Source organism: Anoplophora glabripennis, unplaced genomic scaffold (assembly GCF_000390285.2).
Source record: "Anoplophora glabripennis isolate ALB-LARVAE unplaced genomic scaffold, Agla_2.0 scaffold187, whole genome shotgun sequence".
NCBI classification, from domain to species: domain Eukaryota; kingdom Metazoa; phylum Arthropoda; class Insecta; order Coleoptera; family Cerambycidae; genus Anoplophora; species Anoplophora glabripennis.
In genome coordinates, this window is record NW_019416381.1 from 357255 (window position 1) to 384479 (window position 27225).

The 27225-nt window shown below is 32.6% G+C and overlaps 1 protein-coding gene across 2 annotated transcripts in view; it reads left to right on the forward strand.

The window, feature by feature from the left end:
- Positions 1 to 7049: 7049 nt before the first annotated feature.
- LOC108906729 (inositol hexakisphosphate kinase 1) overlaps positions 7050 to 27225 on the forward strand; it is a 55066-nt gene continuing 34890 nt past the window's right edge. Inside the window, exon 1 of one of the 2 annotated variants that reach the window (XM_018710072.2) lies at positions 7050 to 7556. The gene's annotated coding sequence lies outside the window, so the exon portion shown is untranslated. Of the gene's footprint in view, positions 7557 to 17245; positions 17320 to 27225 lie in introns of those variants that run through there. The other variant, XM_018710077.1, reaches the window with a different exon arrangement.

Sequence of the window (27225 nt, forward strand, 5' to 3'; positions counted from 1 at the left end):
AGTGCCCTTATTTTATAGTAAAAAGTCTACACAATTGAAATAAAAAAACTACAAGAAATACGTATTTGGACTAGCTGAAAATGCCTGTCGGTGTTCTAGCTTCGTTGGAAATCGCAAAAAACAATAAAAAATTAACTTTTGCTGCATAGTTATGCAACTTTAATAATTGATAGTACTTATAGAACTAAATGTGCATTGAGGCAAAAAGCAAAGAAGTCAAAAACGCCGCATTCTTAATAAAAACATTCGATTACAGATCGCCTCTAAACAAGCCGTTTTTGAATAAAACGTATAGGAAACAAAATATTGAGGAAAAGAACATATCTCTTTGCTTTCAAACATTATTAAAAAAATATATCAGAAAGTAATTAGTCAATATCTTCTAGAACAATTAATTTAACCGGAAATTGGTATAGTGATCAGAAAAATTTTCAAAATATAAATGAGCAAAATTTATAGATATTTGATATTTATAATATTCATAAAATATATTTGTATTCACTGAAAACGCTTGTCGTGTTAGTTTTTCGGAAATTCAGTAAAAATTTATAAAGTAGAATTTCATAACCAACTAAAAATCGGCTAACAACGCAAGGGCGCCGCCACGGGGCGCAGGGGAGCAGCTGCCCCTTCCTAGAAATTCGAAAAAAGTATAAAAATCTTTCTTAAGCTAAGAAATTATTAGATTGGAAATATTTAATAAAATATTTTATTTACTTTTTTGAAAATTAACACACTACTTAATTTTTCTAAGAAACAGTTGTAATAAATTAGTATAAATATTTGTTTACAAAAGTAATATATTTTCATATTTCCACGTTTTAAAAGTTTAGCTCTGGAATTTTAAATTAAAAAAAAAGAAGAATAATACCCTGGCTGAGAAATACTATGGTACAAAATCATCTCAATGGCTTACTAATGATGAGTATACACAGAAAGCTTATTTTTGACAACCATGAAGATTTTATTAATAATGGGTAAACAAATTTTCAAAAAATTCGAGAAAATTATGTTTTACATAATTTCCGTTGAATGTCTTTATTTTTTTAGTTGTTTATATTTCTTTTGTTTTTTTTTTGTGTTAAAAATGTTTTATTAATAATATTTCTAAAAAAAATAATTCACTGTACCTACCTATTTGTACCTATAATTTATATTTCTCCCATCCTCTCTCTTATCTTGAACCCCCCGCCCCCCTAGCCCATTGGCTGGCGACGCCCTTGCAACAACGTACTTGAGTTCGGGGATATGAACTCGTAACAGAACCGGACTTTCAAATGTAAATATGAATAATTATGTTCACGTTCACAGAGAAAATGTCACGTCACAATAATATCATTTATGATAATATTGAACATACAGATATACCTACAAATGAGGTAACTGATAAAAAATTGTTCAAATATACACGCAAAAAAATGAGTTAATTTTATTATCAGCTCAATTCATAGACATTAGACATTTTATTTATATGTACAAGCAAAAAAAAATATTTGCCTCGGTAAAAAGTCTTTTTGTGTAATACATACAAAAATTTCGTTAGGAAACGTTGTTTAGAATTTAGAAGTTATTTCCATTTGGGAGCAATCGGGCTACACATTTTTTCAATTTCTTCATTCGGGAAACATTTTATTAGAAATTAAAATGTATGTTAATGTCTCAAATCTATAGGCAATTAATTGGTTTTGATCTGGCCATTAAATTATCTATCAAAATAATATGAAACAAGCGGATTATGTTCAAATTTGGTATAAATATACATAAATTTTAGTTGTGAATCTCAATGACATTTTTTTTTGTCTTTTTAAAAAAGGCAGTTTATCTTCACATCCTGACAAGGCCAATAAAATTTTTCACCAATGTAGTTTTTAATCATACAGGTTTGCTTTCCAAATTTTTAAATTAAAAATTAATTTGTCGTAGTCATTATTAGGGTTAAGACGATCTGGAGACATCTTGTAGCTAATATGTTGAAGGTGGATTGGTTATTTCTGTGTTTTCTACTGGCATAGTATATTTATTGATCAGTGTCGGACTGATTATGTCTAAGACCTCATGAATTTCCTGAGTGCCCCTTTTTACTGAAGAGAAATGAAAAGCAAGAACAATATATTTTACTACAAAAACCGAATGAACGGAAATTTGGTAATATTAGAAAATATTCAAGATTTCGTTGTGAGGCAGCCTCAGAGCTAACGACTAACTATGTAAGTTCTTTTCATGCACCAATGCTTCCTTAGGCTAAATCCTATATGAAGTATATAAATGAAAAAATGTAGGGTTTCTCAAAATAATACATATAAAAAAGTACTTTATTGACAGACATAAAAACAACTAATACATTTTTAATCGTTTCTTTGGATACTCTGTATATGTTGGCTGACCTAAAATTACATTTTTGAACATTTGAACTCCCAGCGAACACGACATATAAATGGGCCGTTAAAGTCATTGATGGCTGTTTATATCACCGTTTTTGTACTATTAACAAGAATAAAAATTCGTAAAATGATAATGAGAAAAGTTATCCCTAAAAGTTTTTCAGCTCTGTCTTTGGACGATTTCATGTTCGTCGACTACAGAACACCGCTATGAACAACGTCTAGTAAACAAACAACTGAAATGAAAACTGGAGGACTGAACTGAGTACGACTCTTTTACGATCTACGTGCCCAATCTCTAATAATAATTACTTACTTTTTGGGAAACCTAATTTTGTTAAATCAAACGGAGGTAACTCGAATCTGACCTCGGATTGCCCCTACGTAAAAAAGCAGCGTGAACCGCAGAACAAGCTGCATAAACTATAAAAATAGAAAAAGTTTGAGAACCTGAAGACTTGGAGAGAAACAAGCTTTAATCTTGAATTTGCATGAGTCGAAATAGTCTATTGGAATTATCATTTAAGATTTTTTCAAGACAAATACTGTTTTTTACAAAAAAGCGAATTAATAGTGCTAGGTAATACATACATTTCTCTCAGTAGGTATGTACATATACCATTCAGTGAAAAGACATAAAGATATCGTTGACGGAAAACTGAAAAATTTGAAAGAATGACAATTATTGTGTTATATTTCTGAATATTACAGATATGTGGGTCAAAGGAGAATTACAATTGCGAATATTACTAAAATCAATAATCACTGATGCATTACTGTTGCCCTTTCATGGCAAATCAACATTCCACAACTGAAACGACAACGATTTAGATTTTTCTTAAGACAAAAAACAATCCCGTTTTTGTTCCAAGTGATCATGACCTGCTTTTTTTGTTATGTAAATTTGGCCGAAGACAACAACGAATACGATACCCCAGTTCGATAGCGAAAATGGACACATTCGTCAGTCACTGAATGTATAAAACCGGAACATCTATGACTATCGTCCATGGTCCAACCACGTGTGACGACTGATGGTCAGCTGGAAATCGAAAATTCCTCCAAACGGATCGCGGCGTTGCCGTACGCGCCTAGAAAGTATTCCCTTATTCCCTATAAATATTTTTTTGATTATTTTTTTTTTAGTTGATGCAACTTAATTTAATTGGGAGAATTTATCAATGAATTCGGTGGTTTTAATGTTAGTTCGAAAAACTTAATTTATTAAAATGAGGATCATTATTTTTTATTTCAAAATGAGGTCAGTTATACAATGTGATTCAGAACTTATCCAAAAAAAATTCTGGATCTACAAGGGACTTACAAATAAAATTTTTGTAAAGAAAAAATTAAAAAGGGCAGTTCGAATATTATTTAAAAATACACTTCTGCACGGCACTGGAAACTGGTCCACTGTAAAACCTGACCTCGCGTAATACGACTGGCACGGCGGCAAAGTGTGATAAAAACGAACAAAAACTTGAAAGAATTTCGCAAGGAAAGAAATAAATAAAATTTTATAGCACCTATTCTATATCAGCAAATTCAACTGCTTTTGCCGCTATTGTTATTATTAATTAATAAAATTTATTTGTGGTTTTCAATAATAAAATAATTTGCCATACCTGATGTTACAACAACTATTCAAAATTTTGTCCACCGACGTGTGAACACATTTGGGTCCATCTTACTCAGTTTTTACGAACTAACACAAATGCTGTCTTGCTTCACCATATATTAAAATGATATTTCATAAACTTCGAGTTGCTATACCTACACGCAAGCCATTTTTGACACTGATTACTAAAAAACTATTATAAACACTATCGCAACGACGATTGTAAAATCAGATTTCAGTATTCGGAGTTGCTGAGGCCACTTGATTGTACACGCGTATTGCGAATGACGGTTGAGCCTACAGTTGTCCAGCGATGTAATGCTTGAAAGTGCTAAACTTCAATAATTTTTTTCTCGGAAACTACAAGGATTTTACAATTTTTTTTTACGATATTGACTTCGTTTTTCATGCCGCATCTTTTCCCAAATTTTTTTAGATAAGTAATGAATCACCCTGTATTTGGGATATTCCACATCAACCGGACACAAAATTTATTACATCCAAAAAAGGCCAAATGGATATCAAAATTTTCGTTGAAATCTCTATTTTCGAATGCCACTCGCTGTTTTTGAAAAAAAAAACAAAATGGCGGCTCAATATGTGGCTACAAGCTGAAATAACATGGCCAAATTAAAAAAAATACTTATGTTACTATTTGAGTTTAAAAAACTTATGAAAAAAAATAAAAACGCTAAATGAAGTAAGTGTTAAGGGTACCAATGATTATTTGTTTAAATACGTAACATGGCGGATCCAATACATGAGGCTTTTTTTCGCGAGTGAAGTCGTATGTTGTAGTATGTGTAGTATGAGTGAATATTACGTTTTTGCGAGAATAGTCAGTCATTTAAACTACTATGTGACGTCACCAGTTTAGATCAAATGACTGAACTTTTCACCTTTCAGCTGAATATTCTGTTAGTATATTCAACTAGTATTGTCAGCCGGTAACTTAACCTTTTTCTTTTTGACATTTTGTTTGAATGAGGATAAAAATCGTTCAGCAAAATGATGGATTCTGATACGGCTGTAGAAGTGGTCAGTTTAAATTTAAACTTTAGAGGCATAGATGTTTTAGTAAACGTAGACGTTGAAACAGCAAATATTTTACTTAATGGTCGTAAGATTAATTTTTTATATGGGACATATTTGCGATCCACTTTGCTTCAGGAATCAGGATTATCCTCTTTTTTTTTTTGTGATCTAGGCCAGAGATAATGGTGGAATCATTTGTAATTCAGGTCTTTTTCGTATGAATTACATAAAAAACCGACCTAACCTCTTTATAGTTTAAATTTTTTATATAAAAAATTTAAAAACATATATGGGGAGCCTTGAAGCCGTATGTCAAAGTCGTCAAAGTACATATGACAGGCTGCACCACTGAATAGTGAATATATACATTTTCGCGATCTGTTCAGGTTAGACAAGGTTAGAAATAAGATTAAAAAGAGATAGAAACAGTAACTACAAGTCAGACGTATTCACCAATATTCACTCGCGAAAAAAAGCCTATGGTTTATGAAATAGAAAATATCTCATAAAATGCCAAAACTGGCCAATTATGCCATGTCGGTAGTAAGTTATCACTCTTCATTACTGAATTACATTTGCTGATGCATAGGATGATAAAACTTAATGAAAAGGAGCCCGTACAAACCTTATGGGAAATGGCTCCCGGTTAAATTGGCTAAATTATTTATATTTGTTACGTATCTCGGCGTCCTGAGCAAATGTCTTCAAAAACTCAACGGGTTCCGAGATAAATCCCCTATAAACCACGCCTGCCAAACCACAACCAGGTTAACCCACATAACCCCGGGAACAGCGAGTTTAGTCGTTTATTTTTTTTTAAATAATTAAACCACACCACAAGCATGCTAACCCGACTACTCCCTATCCCACCTAACACCAAAAAACCACTCCTGCCAAACCACAAGCAGGCTAACCCATGTAGCCCTGGGAACAGCGAGTTTAGTCGCTTATTTTTCTTGAAATAATTAAATTCCATACCACTACTTGTGGGTAGGCGGGTTAGAACGCTTGTGGTAGGCAATTTAATTATTTCAAGAAAAATAAGCAATTAAACTCGCTGTGCCCAGGGTCAGGTGGATTAGGCTGCTTGTGGTTTGGTAGGGGTGGTTTCTAGGGGCTAGATGGGTTAGAGGTTAGACGGTTAGCATGCTTGTGGTATGGAATTTAATTATTTCAAGAAAAATAAGCGACTAAACTCACTGTTCCCAAGGTTACGTGAGATAGCCAACTTGTGGTTTGGTAGGGCTGGTTTCTGGGGGTTAGGTGGGTTTATCTCGGAACTCGTGGAGTTTTGGGATTTGCGCCCATGAAGACATTTGTTCAGGACGCCGAGATACGTAATATATAAAGAATTTAGCCAATTTAACCGGGAGCCATTTCCCATAAGGTTTGTGCGGGCTCCTTTGAAAATAATTAAATATGGACGACTCAAGTTGGCGCTCAAGTAGGTTAATCACGCTAATTTTAGAAACATTTTAATCGAACATAAAACTTTTAGGACTTGTTTGTGAGTACATTAAATGTTGTTCGTATGCTTCATTTATATTATTGTTGCATCTACTTTTAATTTTCTTAAATTCTTAAAATTTATTTGGGAAATTATTGGTTGCGGCTTTTAATATTAATCGCACGAAACAATGTACAATTATTGTTCAGTAGATTGTAATTTGTAATTATCTACTTATATGTCCCATTATTGGATATTCTAAGAAAATTCCCATTATGAAGCAATTATTGAAAACATAACGAGATAGTATTAGAATCTGGATAGCACAGGTAAAAGTTTGCTGGATGTACATACCTTTTTTTACTATTGAATCCATACTTTCACGTTTTCGTATTAATCCTAACGGATAACTCATTAAAAAATCCTTGTTCCAGAGAATTCCCCAGCTATCTGGCAACGCTGGTTGCACCATTGCGCCGGTCTATGAAATATTCGATTTACAGGGTGTAATAGCGTAGCGCGCACGGTGTTTACCAAAGCCAGCTTGAGAAACGAGCCCGAGTTTCATTCGTTCATGTTCAGTAGTTCAGTCTCAGTCAGTTTGCAGCTGACTGTGGGGAGGAGAGGACGTATGACTACGACTTTTCCAAATCGAACGAGGTTAATTCTCCATGTATGTTAGCCTCAGTTGGAAAAGCCCCACGCTGTTTTCCTTCAGGAACGCAGAAACAGATCAGTCTTGACTCACACCCATGCGTTTCATCAGCTCTGAAATTGTCTACTTTCACCTCCCGTCATAATAATTGTGTCAATCCAGCGCGGGTTAATATGTGACAAAATAGCACCGCTTCAGTGATTGTTTTTATTTATATTTAACAACAGTGTTACCCTTAATAGGTAGTGGAGTGCCCAGAACCAGCCCAGTGGGGTGGGTTAGTGTCATCTTTATTAGCAAAACAGTAATCGATAGACGCTGCGCGGTTGCCACATTCAGTAGACCGACCTGACATTACATTGTTTTCAAGCAACATCGCATCGCACAGCTGACTGGGACGACGTACAACTGGATTTCTGTGTAAGTAGCAAAGGCATAGTATGAGTGTTTGTGTGGACACACGACGCGATTATTTCGCTAATATAGACCGAGCTCATTCAATTTTGGTTTCGTTTTCGTTTGAATATCGCCAGGAATGGGCGGAGTGGGCGTGTTTCTACGTGGTAGTAGTGAATGGAAGGCTACACATAATTTTAGAAACGAGAAACAACGAAAAACAAACGAAAACTTTTGTTTATTCGACAGGATAGATTTAGAATGTTTGCTAAGATTAAGCGACTACCTACTTTTGCAAAATAAAACAATTCTGATGTTATCAAATTTTGTGGAGTATCTACTATCAATATCCTGAAATTTAAAAAATGATCATAGGCATATATTGAACATAAATCCTATTTTTAGTTATTTAGTTTAAAATGATCTCTTTTACATTCTATGTATATTAAACAAATTGATATTAGCGTGATGAAAAATTTTTCGTGATAAACTTTGGTCCCGATAGAGAATCGATGTGAAAACTTCCCTAAACAACATTCGTAACTGACTAAAGTTTGTTTTCTAATTGTTGTATTTCTGGTTTCCAGAAATAAAATTAATAATCGAAAATTATTTAGCACCACCTTAATAGTTCAGCTATAGACATTAAATTATAGATAGTAGTAGTAGTCCATTTATGTTTAAAGCAATGCAAAATAAAAATCAAAACAATTACCTTCAATTCCTACCTAATTTAAATAAACATTCGTGGTTTACTCTAAACAATGAGAAGCTAATGAACTATACTCGTTTGTTTCAGTAGCCTACTTTGTTATTAAATCGTAAAATCTAAAAATTCAACTGTCTACTACGCAGAAGGATGTCTCGAAATAGATACGGATGTCTGTAGCGCTCGTGGATGGTTGTATTGTCTAAAAAGAGGAGTAAAATAGTCCTTAATACCAATGTTCGTCAATTACCTATTTCTAATACAATGGAGTGTTTGCATAAAAAATGTCTAGTGTTTTGTCACTGAACACTATTTAAAAGTTTCGCTAATATCTTATTTGACTTTAAAAATTCTTATTTGAATCGTTTGCCATTGTTATAGGCTTGTGACGTCCCAGACAATACACATGCTACTACAGAAAATTTCTTATTTGTTTAACTTCTCTCTATCTCTGTATTTTTAAATAAAGGCATAGCTGTCCGCCAAATTCGTTTTATTTTTACATTTTAAATAACGATTTCTTGTAAAAATAAAAAAATACGGGTCAAGTCTTTTGCCCAGTCTTTTGCATTATTATTTTATTTTATGGCAATATCCGAGAAGGTGGCAAACATCCCATGCAAGGTAATTTTAAGTACCCAACACTTAAAAAATATGTAAATGTGTATTCTGAAAAATGTATTTAAAAATAGTGCGTTATCATCGGTAATAATAATTCATTCCGCTTTATTGTGGGATATGACCACACAAAACACATTTCAAGGTCGACATAATATTGATACGTTCCTAGAAAGACTGCATGGCGACAACCTATTATACATTATTCATCATAGGTACAGACCATAAAGTTAAAATATTCCGAAATAAGTACCTACCAATCTAATAACTGCACATGTACATGATAACTAATATGTAACTTTCTTACTATGTGATACTGTATCAAAAATTATTATGCATCATTATTTGAAAATATTCTAGAAAATATTACATTAAGTAGATGTAAAGAAAATTCAACAAGCTGTCAACAACGTGAAGTGTGAGATCTATGGCATAAAGAATTTAATAAAGGTTGTAAATCAGTTGATCTCATATCCACAGTAAGTTCAAAGGAATTGTGAAAAAAATCGGAGTATCAACTGAATCAGCTTATTGACATGATTATAATCCTAGGCTAATGCCATAAAAATTATCGCAGGGCTGCAAAATTTTATTGAAAGGGATCTTCCAATAGACTGCATCCAAGTGCATGTAGAGTATTTAAAATCGTAAGAAGATTTACACGTGGACAACTAACTCATAGATGGAGAGACGAAGGAAAAAGAAGAAGGTAATGAAAAAGATCCTCGATTTTGGCTGTGGAGATTCAAAATTCCCATGTTAACCCTCATGAAATTGAACAATATTTCCAAAATTTACCGCAGATTAATTTTTAAAAACTGCTCACTGCTATCCAGATATTACGTTGAATCAACAGCTTTCTGAATACGACAGAACACACCGGATATAGTTTTGTGAATGGACTAGAACAGCAGTAAATCATCAGTCCCAGTTTTTTCGTTATGTATGTACTTTTTAGCAATGAGACGACATTTCAGAATACAGAAATGGCGAATCAACATAACAGTCACTACAGGTCTTCTGAAAATCCACACTGGTATCGAGAAATCAATTACTATCATCAGTGGAATTTAAATGTCTGGTGTGGTATTCTCAATGGAAATTCGATTGGATCACATTTGTTTGGCGGACCACTCAAAGGACAAATCTATTTGGATTTCTTACAAAACCACTTAATTTTCTGGATGATATTGATACCAGAATTAGGTTAATAATGTGGTATCAACAAGATGGTTTTACTCCTCATTTCGCCTGAATTTCTTGAATGAAGTATTTCTACATCGTTGGCGGTCCCATTTCAGGGCCAATAAGATCTTCTGATCTCATCCCACTGGACTTCTTTCTTTGGGTATATCTTAAAAGTGTGGTTTATCGAAAGCCACCTACAACACAAGATGATATGAGACATGGTATCAGAAACGCTTGTACTAACATACCACTGCAAACCTTACAAACCATCTAGAACATGCCTTCAAACTTGCATTGAAGACGATGATACGACATTCGAATACTTTATGTAATTAAATAAAAATGTAAAATGAGCTACACATTATAAAAGTTAGGAAAAACGGTTTTTTTAAATAAATCAATTACTGCAAATTTTTGAAGAAATGTCCTTGAATGATTTCTAGGAAAATAATATAACAATATTTATTCACTTGATGAATGCCACGACTTTTATTTAAAATATTTTTTATGCAGCGAATAGTTTTTTAGATATTAAGTATGTGTTTTATTCTCGGTTTTACTCGTAATCCGTAGAAGAATCAAAGTTTCACAATAGACAAAAATTCGTTCTAAAATATAAATAAATACCAAATAATAGCAAAGACGTGTTCCAACTGTAGATAAAACAGTTTTAGATTGATGTGAAAGAACGTTGTAGTAAATTCATAGGGCTAGGTCTCAGTAGGTGTTGACTTTTGGGTATAAACAAGTTTCCTTTAAATTATCTTCCTCTGAATCTAGGAGTCTTTGGTTGACTGGTTTCCAATCTTTCTAGGACACCCTGTATGTACAATAAAAACAAAACGAGAAGAAATAATAACAAATTCATTTATTCATACAATTTGTTGATATACGAAAATGGCACTTTCACTGTTCCAAAAACAAAAATATGTCTTAAATTTGCCTTTACTAAAATTAAAAATTTCAGTTTAATTTTTTTTGTCGTTAATACTTATGTTAAGAAGATCTGGAGACATTTTGTACATAGTAAAATTTGGAAAAGTATAATTATATGCTTTCTAATTGGCATGGTGTATTAATTAGTTTTAAGGATAAAATCAAAATGTAGTATAGATATACTATATTTTTAATCATTATTTTTTGTAGAGGACACCCTGGCCAAATTAACATTCGAACACAATCAGAATAACTTTTTTCCATAAAATGAATAAAAAAAGTTTCTCCTCTTCTCAACTCCATCCGTGTGGACTCACTGTACTTTCATAGGAAAATAACCATTTTGCAGGGACATGTACTTCTCGGGTATTGTTTTACGCAATTGAAGTTACCGATTCAAAGCGGCGATAATTATTATTGACCGTTCTCTGAAAATAATCACTACCAGTTGTTACGTGGATGGAAAGGCAACTGCTCTGAACAGTTATTTAATAGCTGGTCGTTTCTAAAAGTTGTCGTGACAGCGGTTGAAGGCAAACACCCAGCAACAACAAAAGATTAAGAATTTCTTAAACTAAATGTTGCAAAATTATAAATAGTACGTATATGATTATGTAAGCGTTAGACGTTGTGGAAGGCATTAAAACAGATACGTACTAAAGTGTCAAACTATATATTTTACTATCAACTAAAATGTTTTCACTCTGTAATGAACCATTTATTTTACTGTCATTAAGAAAATGAAAGAAGCCGTCCAAAAAGCGCGGCAATGCCAAAACAAAGAGTCGTTACCCTCGCGCAGACAAAAATAAACTAAAATTCCACTAAGAAAATTACCCGTGCCCAAAGCGGACTTGCATTCTCGTTCTTTTTGTAAACTTCGTACTACGTTTGAGGAGTGAGTAATTATAGAGTTCGAAGTTATATATAGACTGACCCCACGATTTAATACAAACAAAAGTATTATCAAAATATCCAGTCTGCTAATAATAGGCCGAGGAGAATGTCTTATTTTCTAGATAAAGTATATATAACAGCCATAACGAATTTAATAATAATAATAATAAAACTTGTAAATTGAATTTGTTTCATTCTCCAAAATCCAAGCTGTTCTCAATAAAGTAGAGAAGTAAAAATAACGAATTTCGATGAATTTTCCATTGTTCCAATATTTTGTTTGTGTCGAATGGGTGAGTTAGTCCGAATGACTGTACAAATTATAGATGATCTAGCATCTAAGTTTTTAATGAGCATATCTGACTCGCAAACCAAGAAACTAAGACCATTTGCAGCTAATGAAATAAAATATGTATTTGAATATTTGTCGCCAGTATGTTTCGTTAAGATCAGAACACATGAACACTATCCGATTTTGCGCGAGAATTCAAGTTTACTCAATGAAATATATGACGAATAAAAGCTTTACGCTGCTGAAGAATTCATTGAAGAATCTCTTGACTTGACAACCAAGTGAAGGAGTTAAAGTTTCTCATTACAAAATGTCAGCAAAATAATCATACCAGTTCACACCTTCAATACGTAACTGCAAATATAAAATACAGTACGCGCCTAAAGTATGGAATAAATTCAGTAAAAACGAAACAAATTTTTTTTGGGAAAAATCCTCGAACAGGTCGATTTTTAATTTAAAAAATACATATTTTAGCATAAAAGGCGATTTTCAACCGTCATTTGTTTTCGAGTAATGACGTCATCGACATTTTTTTTAAATAGCAACCCCCTATTTTTTTTCTTGATTCTGAAAGATCGTTTCATTGTTCATCCGGCAGTATTAAAATGGTGCCATAGCATGGTTTCGAGTAAATGACGATTGAATGTTAGAAAACCCAAATCAATTAAAATAAAGCAAAAACGTTATCAAATTTAGTTTTTCGAAATGCCTGAAGTTTTTTATGGATCACGTAGGTGTAAATCTTTACAAAGTGTCACTGTCATACCGACTTTCTAAGTATTGTAAGCGATATAAAAATTATTGTTGAATTTAAAGTATTATGGCACATTTAACTGTCACACAAAGAATTGAAATTTTAATTCTTATCGGATGCGGGGATAAGACTAGAACGCAGCAGGAAGTTTGCGATTTATTTAATGAAAAACATCCAGATCGCCGTATCAGCCAATCAACAGTCAGTAAGATAGAATCTAAATTTAGAGAAACTGGCAATGTTGTAGATATTCCAAAACCTGGACGTCCAAGCGTTAGTGAAGATCACAAACAGAACATTTTGATAAGTATGGTAGATAATCCTCATAATACTTCACGATTGGTTGCATTAAACAATGAAATTAGTCAGACCACAGTGCTACGTATCCTGAGGCAGGAAAAATATCATCCCTACAAAATTCAACTTGTGCAGGAACTCAATGAAGACGATCCCGACCGCCGCTTACACTTTTGTGAAATTATGATGGATTTATGTCAAGTAAATAGAGATTTACACCGGCAAATACTTTTTTCAGACGAGGCCACGTTTTGTCTCAATGGTACAGTGAACCGTCAAACTTGCAGGTATTGGAGTCGGGAAAATCCTCATTGGATGGCAGAGACACATACCCAACACCCACAGAAATTAAATGTGTGGGCTGGAATAGTTGACAACAAAATAGTAGGGCCTTTCTTCTTTGAAGGAACCCTTACAGGAGAAAGATATTTAGAGTTTTTACAAAATGACCTTGTTCCAGCGCTTGCAGTAATTTTTCCTAACGATAATGACCCTGATATTCCTGATGACACCATATGGTTTCAGCAAGACGGCGCACCTCCGAACTATGCGCGCCCTGTTCGAGATTTTCTGGACAATTGTTTTCCTAGGAGGTGGATCGGCAGAAGAGGACTGACAGAATGGCCCGCGAGATCCACAGATCTTACACCCCTGGACTATTTCTTATGGGGCTACTTAAAGTGTACGTTAATAAACCACATAATTTAGAAGAACTCCACAGAGTTACCCCAGAAATAATTAATAATGTGCAAGAAGCATTTCTACACAGACTTGCGTATTGTCAAGAAGTCGGTGGGTGTCAATTCGAACACTTAATTTAGGTAGAAAACTTAATGAATTGTATTTGCTTGACATAGGAATTGTTATTTTTTTTATGAATACAATTTATGTTTTCTAACATTCAATCGTCATTTACTCGAAAACTTTCCTATGTAAGATTGCAACATTATAATACTGTCTGATCGACAATAAAACAATCTTTCAGAATCAAGAAAAAAAATAGGGGGTTGCTATTTAAAAAAAAATATCGATGACGCCATTACTCGAAAACAAATGACGGTTGAAAATCGCCTTTTATGCTAAAATATGTATTTTTTAAATTAAAAATCGACCTGTTCGAGGATTTTTCCCAAAAAAAAATTTGTTTCGTTTTTACTGAATTTATTCCATACTTTAGGCACGTACTGTATATAAAAATGTAGTTATTTTGAGTCGAGCAAAACTATAATTATTGCAATATCGATCCTTTGTACGAGAAGTCCTGCCAAAAATGTCAACATTTTTTTACGATCAGTGGAATAGTTCTTTGTTTAAAAAATATTTCGAAGTCATCACGTTACTCAGTAGCACCAACTAGAGTCTACTTGAAATAAAAATATATTGCAAATTGCACCAATAAATTCCTTTCTAATGTGCCACAACTCTTTTAATACTGTTATTAACATTAACTATGATTAAACATCGTAATGTGATTGTGCTGTTAATATTGTAATAACAAACATATTTGTGATAAAAATCGAGATTAGAATTGTTTGCTGTTTATAGAGCATAGGAAAAATACAATACCTTTTCCAACGCACTATTTACTTTTTTAGGTGATTGTTCAAGGCTCAGTTAAACACAGAAAATAATGCTTAATGATAATATTTGACGTAGTATAAACATCAAGAATAGTTTAAATATGAAGATAGATAAAAGGTACATTTGGGATATAAATTTGTGCCTATTAAGAACCTCGCTATTTGAAATATTCAAGAAGACAAATTAGAATTTGTATTCGCTTGTTTAGATTCCAATAAACCTGTCAGCACTTACTACAAACGTCATACTCTGATGAGCTGACATCGTTTTCATTCCAAACGTATTCGGAATGCTAATCAATATCTGTTTTTATTTTCCGCTTAATGAAGCAAATGTTAGTTATCTACCTCCTTATTTTAGTTGCTACCGTATTTCTTCTAGCTTTCGTAGTAAATAATCCTACAGCTAAAGGTCTTTTGGAGATTCTAAGGGGGAAATAATGAATTGAAGGTAATCTTCTGAAGTCACTAGCGAGAGACCAAATTCATTCGCGTGTGTGTTTTTGTTCGCGTGTGTGTTTATGTCCGACACGGACAGAATTTCATTCTAGTGGTCGCTTTGTTCATGTATAATTATTTTGTATTACATCAGCCAAAGGAAATATAGCTGCATCATGCCTTCTGATGTAATAATAACTGAGCCAGTCGCTGGAGACGCTTTTTTTAACCTAGTTGGCAGTAGAACGCTTTGGCTTAACACTTTTCATATCTAAATTTGAATTTAAATGTTAAGCGTTCATATAGCTGCTGCAAAAGTTTTGATTTTGACAGCTGTTTCGTTAATGATGTATATTACATAAAAAGGAAGTCATGGAGATAATGCAGAATAGAAAATCAAACTGGTAAAACATACGTACGTGTTTGATATTGCATTGACACTTATTAAATAGGGTCATATAAATGCTAAATATCGATCTGTTCTGGATGGTTGCCAAAGATTCTAGTCCAATGGCAATTTAAACATAAGTCACTTGGAAAGATCCTGCAAGTGGGACGAAAAGTTTTCTCAAAATTTCGTATACAAACAAGTGTAGGTTTTAAACAGGAACATACCTACATATTGTAAATTTGTGTTGAGTCAGCGCTTTTATGCGTTTTGAACCATGTACTGTGCCAGTTGTTATTGGTTTGTTGAAAGTGTTCCATTTACCAAATTTTTTGCATCTAGAGCCACATAAATATTTGTGTCCGGTTTAAAATTGGCGTGGGTATAAATAATGCTTCCGAAAACCCTTATACAAAAATTTCATTTATCCACAATCCCCTTATAATCGGACTTTTATCCACATTTGAACCGTCTAAAGTGATACTTTATACACTAGTGGAATAAAGTAACTTTATAGCTAGTAGAATAATGAAAACATAATAAACCTATAATAAATCAAATTTAATTTATTTACTTCTCTCTTTCCAATACTGCGCCTCTCGATTTATTCTTCAAATAAGCAGTAAGATTGTTATATTTTTCAATATCTATATTTTTGTAGACCTTTCAACATTTTATATTTCCACCACATAGATGAAATTGCATATTTTTTCTTCAAATGTAAAAAATACGATAACATGACTTCTCAATTTCCCTCCATTCGCTGGCAATAAATGGAAAATTGCTTCTTGTGCTTCTTCAAAAACAGCCACAGGAACACAATTACTTGCATTTTTACCTAATTGAGATAGAACTGTTTATTAAATAATTGATAATAAACAACGTACTATAGCAACCAGTAGGTATAACAAAACCTACCACGTTTCTTTGAAATAAGAAATATCAAGTTGTGCGAATAGTTTTTTTTATTAAATTCCAATAATTCTGAATCCACAAATATGATTGTTGTGTGATTATGGATAAAACGTTGTATTGTATTCGTGTTTTAATTGCCTTTTATCCACTTAAGAATTTAAACATTCTTGCGTAGATAAAATGCTATTTAAAACACTTATGCAATAAATAACTATTTTACAATGAAAAGTACTCTTGCCTTCTCGATAGAAGACTACTTGTATTTAATTTCTGTCACTTTTTTGGTAAAAATTATAGCGTGTCTTTAACAGATCTGTTCAATATTTCTTACAACCTAAATGATGCATTAGAAATACTTTCGCAATATAGCGACTTTTTTTTGTATTTCAAGATGTAATCTTGTAATTGATGAAAAAATGTCAGCTTCATATTTGCATCTAGTATATGGGTTCCAAGACGCAATCGCTTTCTACAAGTTGGCACTATGTATAACATCTTTCTAAATACTTTTGCGTAAGATCTAATTATTCTGTCTGCACACTTTTTACGAAAAATTAGTTAATGGGCCAGTTGTAAACAGGTGTGCTTCATGTTTACGCTATTTTAGTTTTGGCACGGCTCGATTCTGAATGTTACGGGAACGAGAATATAGAATAATATTTTATTCACACGTTGCTAGCGTTTATTCAGACAGCTGTCGATTAAGGCATACATTTATTTTTTTAGTTGTGTTATGTTAAAATCCAGATGTTGACGTATGTACTCTCATAAGGTAATGTGGATCTACAAAGTTACCATCTGTGTTGGTTTTTGATATGAACTTTATAAGAACTCTTATTTTCTCAAATGTTTGTGTGTATGCATGTATTATTACAGAAAATAAAAAATTCTTTGTAACTTCAAGAAAAAGAATGTTTATTACATTGCCTGAAGTCGCAGAGACCTGCTGATGACCCACACAAAGTGGTATCTTTGGCTGTCTGTACCGATTCTTAGAGGATGACTTCTTTTTCTTAATTCTTAAGTATGTTTTAGTATAAATTAAAAGTTAGTCACACAGAGGTGTGCTTGTAGGAAATAGTATTCAATTATATTAAGAAAAATGTGCAATTTTGTGACTATTCATTTCTTACCTGACTTAAGATGTTTTTGAACATTTCATTTGTAGATTAGTTATGGAGAAAAATGCTATTTTATTAAAAATAACGTAATAAAATGTCATCAGTTTATTATTCACTTTACCAAATGTCAAAGTTGTGTCGTTTAACGTCGTGTTACTTTTGAGTTTATCCCAAGAAAAATTCTTAAAAAAGTTGTGAAATTTGAAAAAAATACTTTTGATAAAGTAGTTATAATGAAAAAATATTAAGAGAATGTCATGTAATGAAAGAGGATGGTAATAAAATGAAAAATATCAGTAGCGCGCTTATAATTCAATACTGTTGCCTACACGCACGCCCCTGGCGGTGATTAAATTTTAGTCTAGACAAAAAAAGCCTTCTATTAGCAAGTTTAATCGGTCAAATTTGAGAAAAAGACAACATTCTATTATTAAGTTATTTCAAACATATCGAAAAAATAAACTGAAAAATCTTAGACTACTTAGGAAACACTCTGTGATGTACCCAAATACTTCATTTGCATTAACTGAATTTTCAATATATTCAGAGACGTCGAAATTCTTCAATATTTAATGGTAGTGCTACGCAATATCTACATCACTAGTTGGCGTAAATATGTAGTTACTTAGAAATTTTTTGATAAAGTGAAATATCTTTTGAGAAATTTTCATAAAATTTGAATACCTCGTATTTCGAAACCTAAACCCTTTCGGTTATGCGTATATATGATTTTTTTTTAATGAATCGAAGAATCATCTCCAAACTAACTTTAGTAAAAAATTGTCAATTACTGATATCGTGTTTTTTTAGCGACATTACAAATTGGAAATGTTCATACTCAGTGTTTGTTTGTGTTTAACGGGTTTTCAAGAAACCTTCATTTAAATGAGTGTATTATGTAATAAAGCCGTAAAACATGATTTACATATATAGCTATAGGTTATAGGTACTTTACATACAAGGATATACTGGTATGAAATATTGATATTTTATGTTTGCAATTTCACGCATATATTGACATTTCATGAGTAAGTTCCTGTACATTACTTCAGTTATTGTGTGGACAAGATAGAAATATGCTGGATGTCATGAAAATGCATTTGCAATAGGGAAAATAATTTATTTTTCTGCAAGTGTAGTGTAACCAATGGCGAAAGAGACCTCAAAAAGTCCCAGAAGGTTGAATTGTTAGATTTTAGGAAAAAATTAAGTACATTGCAAGAGAGACTACTAAAAAAAGTTTGCCAACAAACAAACATTTAACACATTGGATTGAACATGGTATGGTTATGGTGGATAAAATAAAACACCTCATTATTGGTATATAAATGAATTTATTTATATATTTATCCAAACACTATGGTATGTATTTAAAGTGCCTGCACTTAAACCATTTTACTATATCTGGTGTGGAAAGAGAGGTATAGGGTTATGTTAATTTTGCCGAGAATGAAAAATCTCCTTGTAGCTCGAAAACGATAAAAAACACCGGCATCTATATATTTCCACTAACTACCCCCGCAATCATAAAACGACTCTCGATATCGCCAAAAACGCTGCAGCCATTGCAACTGCATATCCTCCATATTAACAGCAGCCTACCAGCTTTACAATTTTTTCTCTTTTGCCTTTGTCTCTCCTACATACTTCTTCTCGTAGTAAGTTTGCCCATAGTTCACACAAAATCTTATACAAATAGTCAAAATGTAAAGATTCATTATTTTCCTCCCTACTACCAGCCTGTAATTATTGTATACTTGGTCTACTGTTCGTCGAGGAAAGGTCCAACCTATACAACGACCCCAAAATTGCTCCGATCAAACCACTTCTGCGCCCAGCGGTTGCGACTGAACGTTTATTACGCTTTGAAAGTTTATACTCCCCTATACAAACGTATTTGGTAGTAATTAACAATTTAAGAACCTTATTTTTCAATAATTAGTTAAGCCTTATTTTGCTACATTTACTTTTTCAGTAATTTAATAGATGTGCTTTTTAAATATTGCAATTTTAAATCTTATGATTTAATAAGATGACATTAATCATTAAATTTTCAATCATTTAGGATTTTCCTTATTAAGACGTTGAATATTTGTAATTAAGGTTCACCCCGTATTTACGCAGTCCTGTTTCTATTTCCAGTGAAGAATTTTTAGTTTCTATGTTTGTGTTTTGTGTAATGTTTTTATTGACCGTAACGACTAAAGGCTGACCCACCAACAGATATTTGTAACAGCGTAAAAGATATATGCAATGCGTCTAAACACGCTATGCCTCTGGGTGTGAGAGAGATCGCAATTCAAAATAAAACATTGTTTGGATGGCCCACAAACTGTGTAATAAAACGTATTCAAAACCCAAGTTTAAAGCATATTTACGCTGCGACTCATTAAAAGTAAGAGCGTGTTGTGACTCTAAAAAATGTAGGTCAAAAGTACGCCCGTTTAACGCTACTTTGAAGCTCACGTGTTGCTGGGGGACGAATGCTGGCTGACGATCAGCGATTCCGATTATTTCTGTTCGAATTCTAGACATTTATCAAAAACGGCGGGCGCCAGATTAAGTTGAGCAACGATATTGCGATGGAGGCACACATTTTTTTTTTAGTGCCAATGCGTAGTTGCTTATTTTGGGAAAATATCCTTGCTAGATCTCGTTTTCTACGCGATTTGCGTGTTAATCGAAAACTTCGTCTAATTTTTTACATCCTACATCTTTAGCTTTTCAACGTTGTCTTTGTATTGAATGCATTTGTTTGGCAAAGTTTTGAAACTGTAATCCTTACAGGAGAGTCACGAAAGTACCATACAGCAAAACTGAGCAGCGTGAGGGGGTAGATGGAGGGCGAGCCTCCTCCTAACTCCATAATTTTATGTTTTTAATAGACCCATTATGCAAAAACAAACTAAAAACATATCAGGGTCAAGGAGTGTAAAAAGATCCAGGTTGTGAATTCGAGGTTGTGAATTTGGATATAAAATATTTGGCTGGCGCCAATGCCGTAAAATAGTTTCAGAAAATTGTATTTTTTGTACAAGATGATTAATTGGAAATCTCGGATCTAGAAATACTAGAGACTAAAATATTATAGTTGATTCAAACGTGCTTTAAAACAAATACTGACGCTTTGTGAGATACATTTTGCAGATAATTAGAATAATTAGTGCAAAATTTCTGCTATTTTTCAAATTATTGTAACCGGATTACGCTTGCAATAAATCGATTTTAATTTTTTACTCGGAAACGGTGCGTCATAAGTCGAGATACCTTTTCTGAACAAGGAATTGAAAACTAATTTTTATTTTAAGAAAACTCAATGGCGTATCACTTTTTTTAAATATCCAAAGACGTGCCTGTGCGCACGCCATTGGTGAAACTGAAAACTATATTATTATCGCAAAACATGTACTTATTGTTGTTAACTGTCAAAGCCTGTAAAATTTCATTAAAATATTCTTAGCGGTTTCCGCAATATTTATAAATTCGCAGTTTTTTATTATAACTTTAACACCCTGTAGATCGGAAACTAAGCGTTTTCGGAATATGGTATATTAAGGAAATATATAACAAGTCACTTGTACTATAACCTCCTGTAAGGAATGCATCGACTTACCAAACACCCTGTATTTTGGTTTTTTTCGTGTGCGCCATTTTCTTTCTGAAGAGTTGGCAGCATTGTGCAGGGTCACATGTTGTAGTAAATACGTTGCGGTTAGACAAACTGAAGCGCTATATAACGGATGGGCGAGTGAAGATGTCAAAATTCGTTACAAGTACGGAGAGTGTGTAGCTGAGACTGTGCGCAAATTACGTGGAAATGACCAGAGAATTGTCTCTACCCCAAATTCGACAGTTTGCTTGTTTATTTACATACCCATTAACATGGAAATGCGCCTATCGCTAGAGATGATTTTCTTAGTAAAATCGCCGTCCACTTGTTGATTCTCCAGTAACCAATCAACGACTGTCCGGTGCATTAAATGGTCGTCTGGTTACAATTCCTGGGTTAGCTGAATATTGAATGGATGCAGATGCCGATCTTTTATTAAAATCCACTGCATTGTGCTTTTTCAAATGTATAATTAATAAGAAATTTTTACTTGTCCAGAAAAGCGTATTAAAACAGATATGATTTAAAATTGGTTATAGTTTTATTACTACTACGCGATCCTTTTCTAATCACCTCAGGTAGTTTATTCGCTTTTTGTTATGTTATAAATTATAGAAAGTTTCAGAACCACTTTTTTTTAAGTTAATGTTACTTGTATGACGAGTCTGCGTTTACTGATGTTATATAACGTTAATAAGATTCTCAAATAAAGTTCTCTAAATCTCTCTAATAAATTAGTATCATTACATTACATTTGGATGTAAAGACAATGTTAAGGAGTATGTATAAACAAAATCCTCGAAAATTATTTTCCTAACCTGCTCATTAAAATTTCTTCACATTAACGTTTGCAACTGTATGCAGGCTGTTACAAATTCGCTTCTCACTAGAGGGATCTCGGAAATTTTATTACATTTTTTGCAAGCGTTCATGATCCTCAATACTGTACTGCCTCAACCCGAACCAGATTCAGACGTTTTGTCTCGAAAAATCAATGAATTCGTTCCAAATTTATCAATTTTTTTTTAGATTTCTATGTTTATTGAATATACACTCAAAGTGTATTTAGACCATATGAAATCCACCTAGTTACTTAAACTATTACCACGCACGTTACAATAAAACATTATTAGAGTTTTAATCCCGTGCTCATAGTTATTTCTAGGGTTCTCGAGTCGTCAAAATTCAAACAAATTTCGATCAAATTTTTTTTAGGACATTTATACAAATAGACATGCTCTTTCACAGTTGTGATTACAGATATAATAAATAATCATATTATGCTTATCTTCATTTTCAACATTTACCAAAACGGAAACATTTTTGAACATTTACTGCAATTTTTTAAAGTATAATATTCATTTGGAGTTTTGGTTGTTCATATGCATTTTTTAGAATTAATTTGTCATAATGAAATTAAAGCACAAATAATCTTTTAATTTTGACGTAACAACTTATCGAATTATGGTGATGGAGATTAAAACTCTAACAATGTTTTATTCTAACGTGTGATGGTAATAAGTAGTTTAAATAACTAGGTGACTTTCACAGGGTCTAACGACACTTAAAGTGTACGATAATTCAATAAATATAGAAATCTAAATAAAAAATTTAGATTTTGGAACGAATACATTGAAAATAAATTTTTCGAGACAAAACGTATGAATTTGGTTCGGGCTGACGGGCTGAAGCATTATAGTATTATTGGGGGTCATGAAGGCTTGCAAAAAATGTAATAAAATTTCCAGGGTCGTATTTAAAAAAATGAAGTTGATGATGGTCCGGAACGTTACAAAAATTGATTATGCCATTCGATAGAGAGTAAAAAGTTGCCATAAGAAAGTGTTTTTCTTTTTTCAATAGCTTCTCAAACAATGCTGAAATGAAACAAAAACGGATTTCCAAAATTTCAAATATTTCGAAAATTAATCATGTTAGCTTTGATTTTTTAGAGGCATAATGTTGGTCCTTTGAATATGCAACTTTGCCTCCATTTAAGCTTCTTCGTATCTCTTACAGTTTCCGAAATCCCTGTAGTGAGAAGCGAATTTGTAACAGCCTGTATACGAGCTTTTATTATTTGACTTATTATCTTCATAATAATATTTACTTAATTAAGAAAAGTGTTGTTGTGGGTACCTACATATTTTTACAGATTAAAAGCAATAGCAATATAATTCCAAGATGAACTCTCTTCTCCAGAAAATACTATAGAAATTGCTTTGGGAAAACAACTTATTTTTAAAACGTAGTAAAAAATCAGTAAAATATTTTTATTATCACGTGTAACTATATTCTTTTAAATATAAATATATACAGACTACGTATTTATTAACATAACTGTAAGAAATAATTTTGTTCGTATAAATGCTAAACACCGTCTCATTTAATTTATTCTAAATTTTATCGAATGCAAGTGTCAATCTGAAACATTTTCAAATACGTCTCTGTTTATTATAGGTATAGAGTTGATGAATTGTGGAGGATTTCTGTCGACTGAAAACGTCGCACGGTTTGCTATGCGTGTCTTATGATTCCCACTCATCTGAATTTGCTGGTTTATATACAGGGTGATTCAGAACTTATAAAAAAAAATAAAAATTTGGATGTACAGGGGACTCTTACAAACACAATTTTGTAAAGAAAAAAATCAAAAAGGGCACTTCGAAAATGATTTAAAAGTACACTTCTGCACGGCACTGGAAACTGGTCCACTGAAAAACCTGACCACGCGCAATGCAACCGGCATGGCGGCAAAGTGTGATAAAAACAGACAAAAACTTTCGCAAGGAAAGAAATAAATATAATTTTGTAGCACCTATTTTATATCAGCAATTCAACAGTTTTTGCCGTTATTGTTATTATTAATTAATAAAATTAATTTGTGTTTTTAAATAATAAAATAATTTGACATACCCGATGTTATAACAACTGTTTTCACGTTTCCATTTTATCCACCGACGTGTAAACACATTTAGGTCCGTCTTACTCAGTTTCTACGAACTAACACAAATCTTGTCTTGCTTCACCATAACACAAATGCTTCACCATAAATTAAAACGATATCTATCAACTCCTAGTTGCTGTACACGCAAACCATTTTTGACACTAACTACCAAAAAACTATTGTAAACACCACATAGGTAAATACTATCGTAACGACGATTGTAAAATCGGATTTCTGTATTCGGAGTCGCTGAGGCCACGTGGCTCTTCACGCGTTTTACGAATGACGCTAGAGACTACAGTTATCCAGCTATGTAATGGCTCAATGTATCACAACTTCAATAATTTTTTTCTCGGAAACTATATCTAAGGATTTTAAATTTTTTTTTATTGACTCCATTTCTCATGCCGCATCTATTCCCAAATTTTTTTGGATAAGTTGTAAATCACCCTGTATGGTGTGGTATTAACTTGCCAATAATAATTTGAAGCTAATTCTGGTACAGTTGTACCCTATGGCTTTGGTAAATTAGAGAATATGGTTATACCTGGACAATTGTCCTAAAACTAGTGATAATTCTGAAAGATGGCCAGTTTATATTTAAAATAGGGACTCTTGTTTAATTTTGATATTTGCTTTTAATTGTTTCAAAACACACTTTATTATTTTCGATTATTGGGGTCACTTTCTTTCGAATGCCAAATTAATTTGGCTATCAAATCATGTCTGTTAAATTTTGTGTTTAAATTTTGAAGTTCTGCGACTGACTGATTCCTTATCAAGTTATGTGAGTCAGATTTCCCTTGAATTCATAATTTTGTGATCTATAGTGACACTGGTTGACATATTTGTAAATAAATCAATTAATGTTTGCTTTTAATTAGTTAATTAATTAATAAAAATAAAATAATTGATAAATTAGTTTCAACTGTCGATGTCAAACATCTGCAAACATTTGAATGGACGAGATTTTAAAATTATATCACCTTGTACCACGAAAACTAGGGTTCTAGATATTTATCACGATTTTTTGGTCTCAAAATATGCAAAAAATAACCACCTAAAGTTATGACATCAACAAGAAAAACGCCCTGTAATCTATTGAAAGGTATCAAGACATTGTTCACATGCTTTTATATTTTAAGGACAATTACAATTTTCAAATATATTTCGTTAATTGAATTGGATATATGCATTATTTGGCACAGGTAACAACTTCGCAAAAGCGTGGAAACTTTTTATTACATTGGAAATAGCTCTGCTGTGCTTATATTTTACAAATATAAACTCAACAGCGTGATAAATGTTTAAATTGCATAAATATTTAATCGAGGAATCATTTGTTAATAACAGTTACTTTAATGGCAATTAATTGCACAATAAATAAGTTTAATTTGTTGCAGGTCGTTAAAAATATCTATAAACTCGCTATCAGAAAGCAAATGTTAAAGATGTTTTATTTTAGAATCCTTTGCTTAAGAATTATCTTAGTTTTTCCTCTAAACAATTTTTATATTAAGAACGCCATTCTTATTATGTACAAAGAGAAAAAAGATTTTACGCTTTTAATAACTATTTATGACTTATCTTTAAGTATGATACAGAGCCTTCATAAACGTTTACAAGCCATGTGACTGTCGAGCTAGGTAACACAACGTTTCACGATTGGTACTGGAAACAAAAATTCCCTAGTTCTTGACGCCACCAATATTAGTGACTCGTTTACAATGAACAATGACAAACCGTTACATTTACGCTCGAGATAATGCGATCACTGATTGGTTGAATAGTATCTCGTGAAAAATTACACTAATCACAAACGGTGAAACAGAACGCTGTGTTTTAATGTAATCTTGATCTTACTATTTTAATAATTTTTAATTTTGCCGGAATTTAATAGCCAACTTGAAGGAAATAAAATTACTGTTCCAAACAAAATTACTGGTCACGTGGCTTGTAAACATTTATGAAGACTCTGTACAGCATTTTAATATTTTGGAGAATTTTTATTTGGAATTTTCATGACCTGTGAACATTTTTGGCGAAGAATAAATGTGTTTTTCTTAGACTGATTCCATCTATCCAAACTAATTCTTTTTTTATTGGCTCCTATTTGGCCGACGCATCCATCAGCGCATCCATCAAATTATAAAAAGTTTTAGCCTTTGTAAAAGGATGAAGCTGGCCTTTATCGGTGTAAGGTCCAGACTATGAACTATTTTGCTCAGTGTTTTCATATAAACATGGNATAGTATCTCGTGAAAAATTACACTAATCACAAACGGTGAAACAGAACGCTGTGTTTTAATGTAATCTTGATCTTACTATTTTAATAATTTTTAATTTTGCCGGAATTTAATAGCCAACTTGAAGGAAATAAAATTACTGTTCCAAACAAAATTACTGGTCACGTGGCTTGTAAACATTTATGAAGACTCTGTACAGCATTTTAATATTTTGGAGAATTTTTATTTGGAATTTTCATGACCTGTGAACATTTTTGGCGAAGAATAAAAGTGTTTTTCTTAGACTGATTCCATCTATCCAAACTAATTCTTTTTTTATTGGCTCCTATTTGGCCGACGCATCCATCAGCGCATCCATCAAATTATAAAAAGTTTTAGCCTTTGTAAAAGGATGAAGCTGGCCTTTATCGGTGTAAGGTCCAGACTATGAACTATTTTGCTCAGTGTTTTCATATAAACATGGATCGTAGAACGTTTCATCTTCGAGATACAGAATTTAGTTACCTTTTTCAGATTTTTTTTTGTAATTTAGTAACAGAGTAAAGATAGTTACGCATTGGTTGATATGAGCAACTTTAACATTTATTATATTACGCCATTTATCACGAGTAAAAAAAAATTGTTCAGTCAAGTCCTACGTATTTTAACCGTAGAATTTGAATTTGCAATAAAAAATAGGGATTTCTATTTAATATTTCAAAGTTATCTCGCGCCCCACCTACAGGGAGTGGGGGAGGGGGACTAATTTTGACAT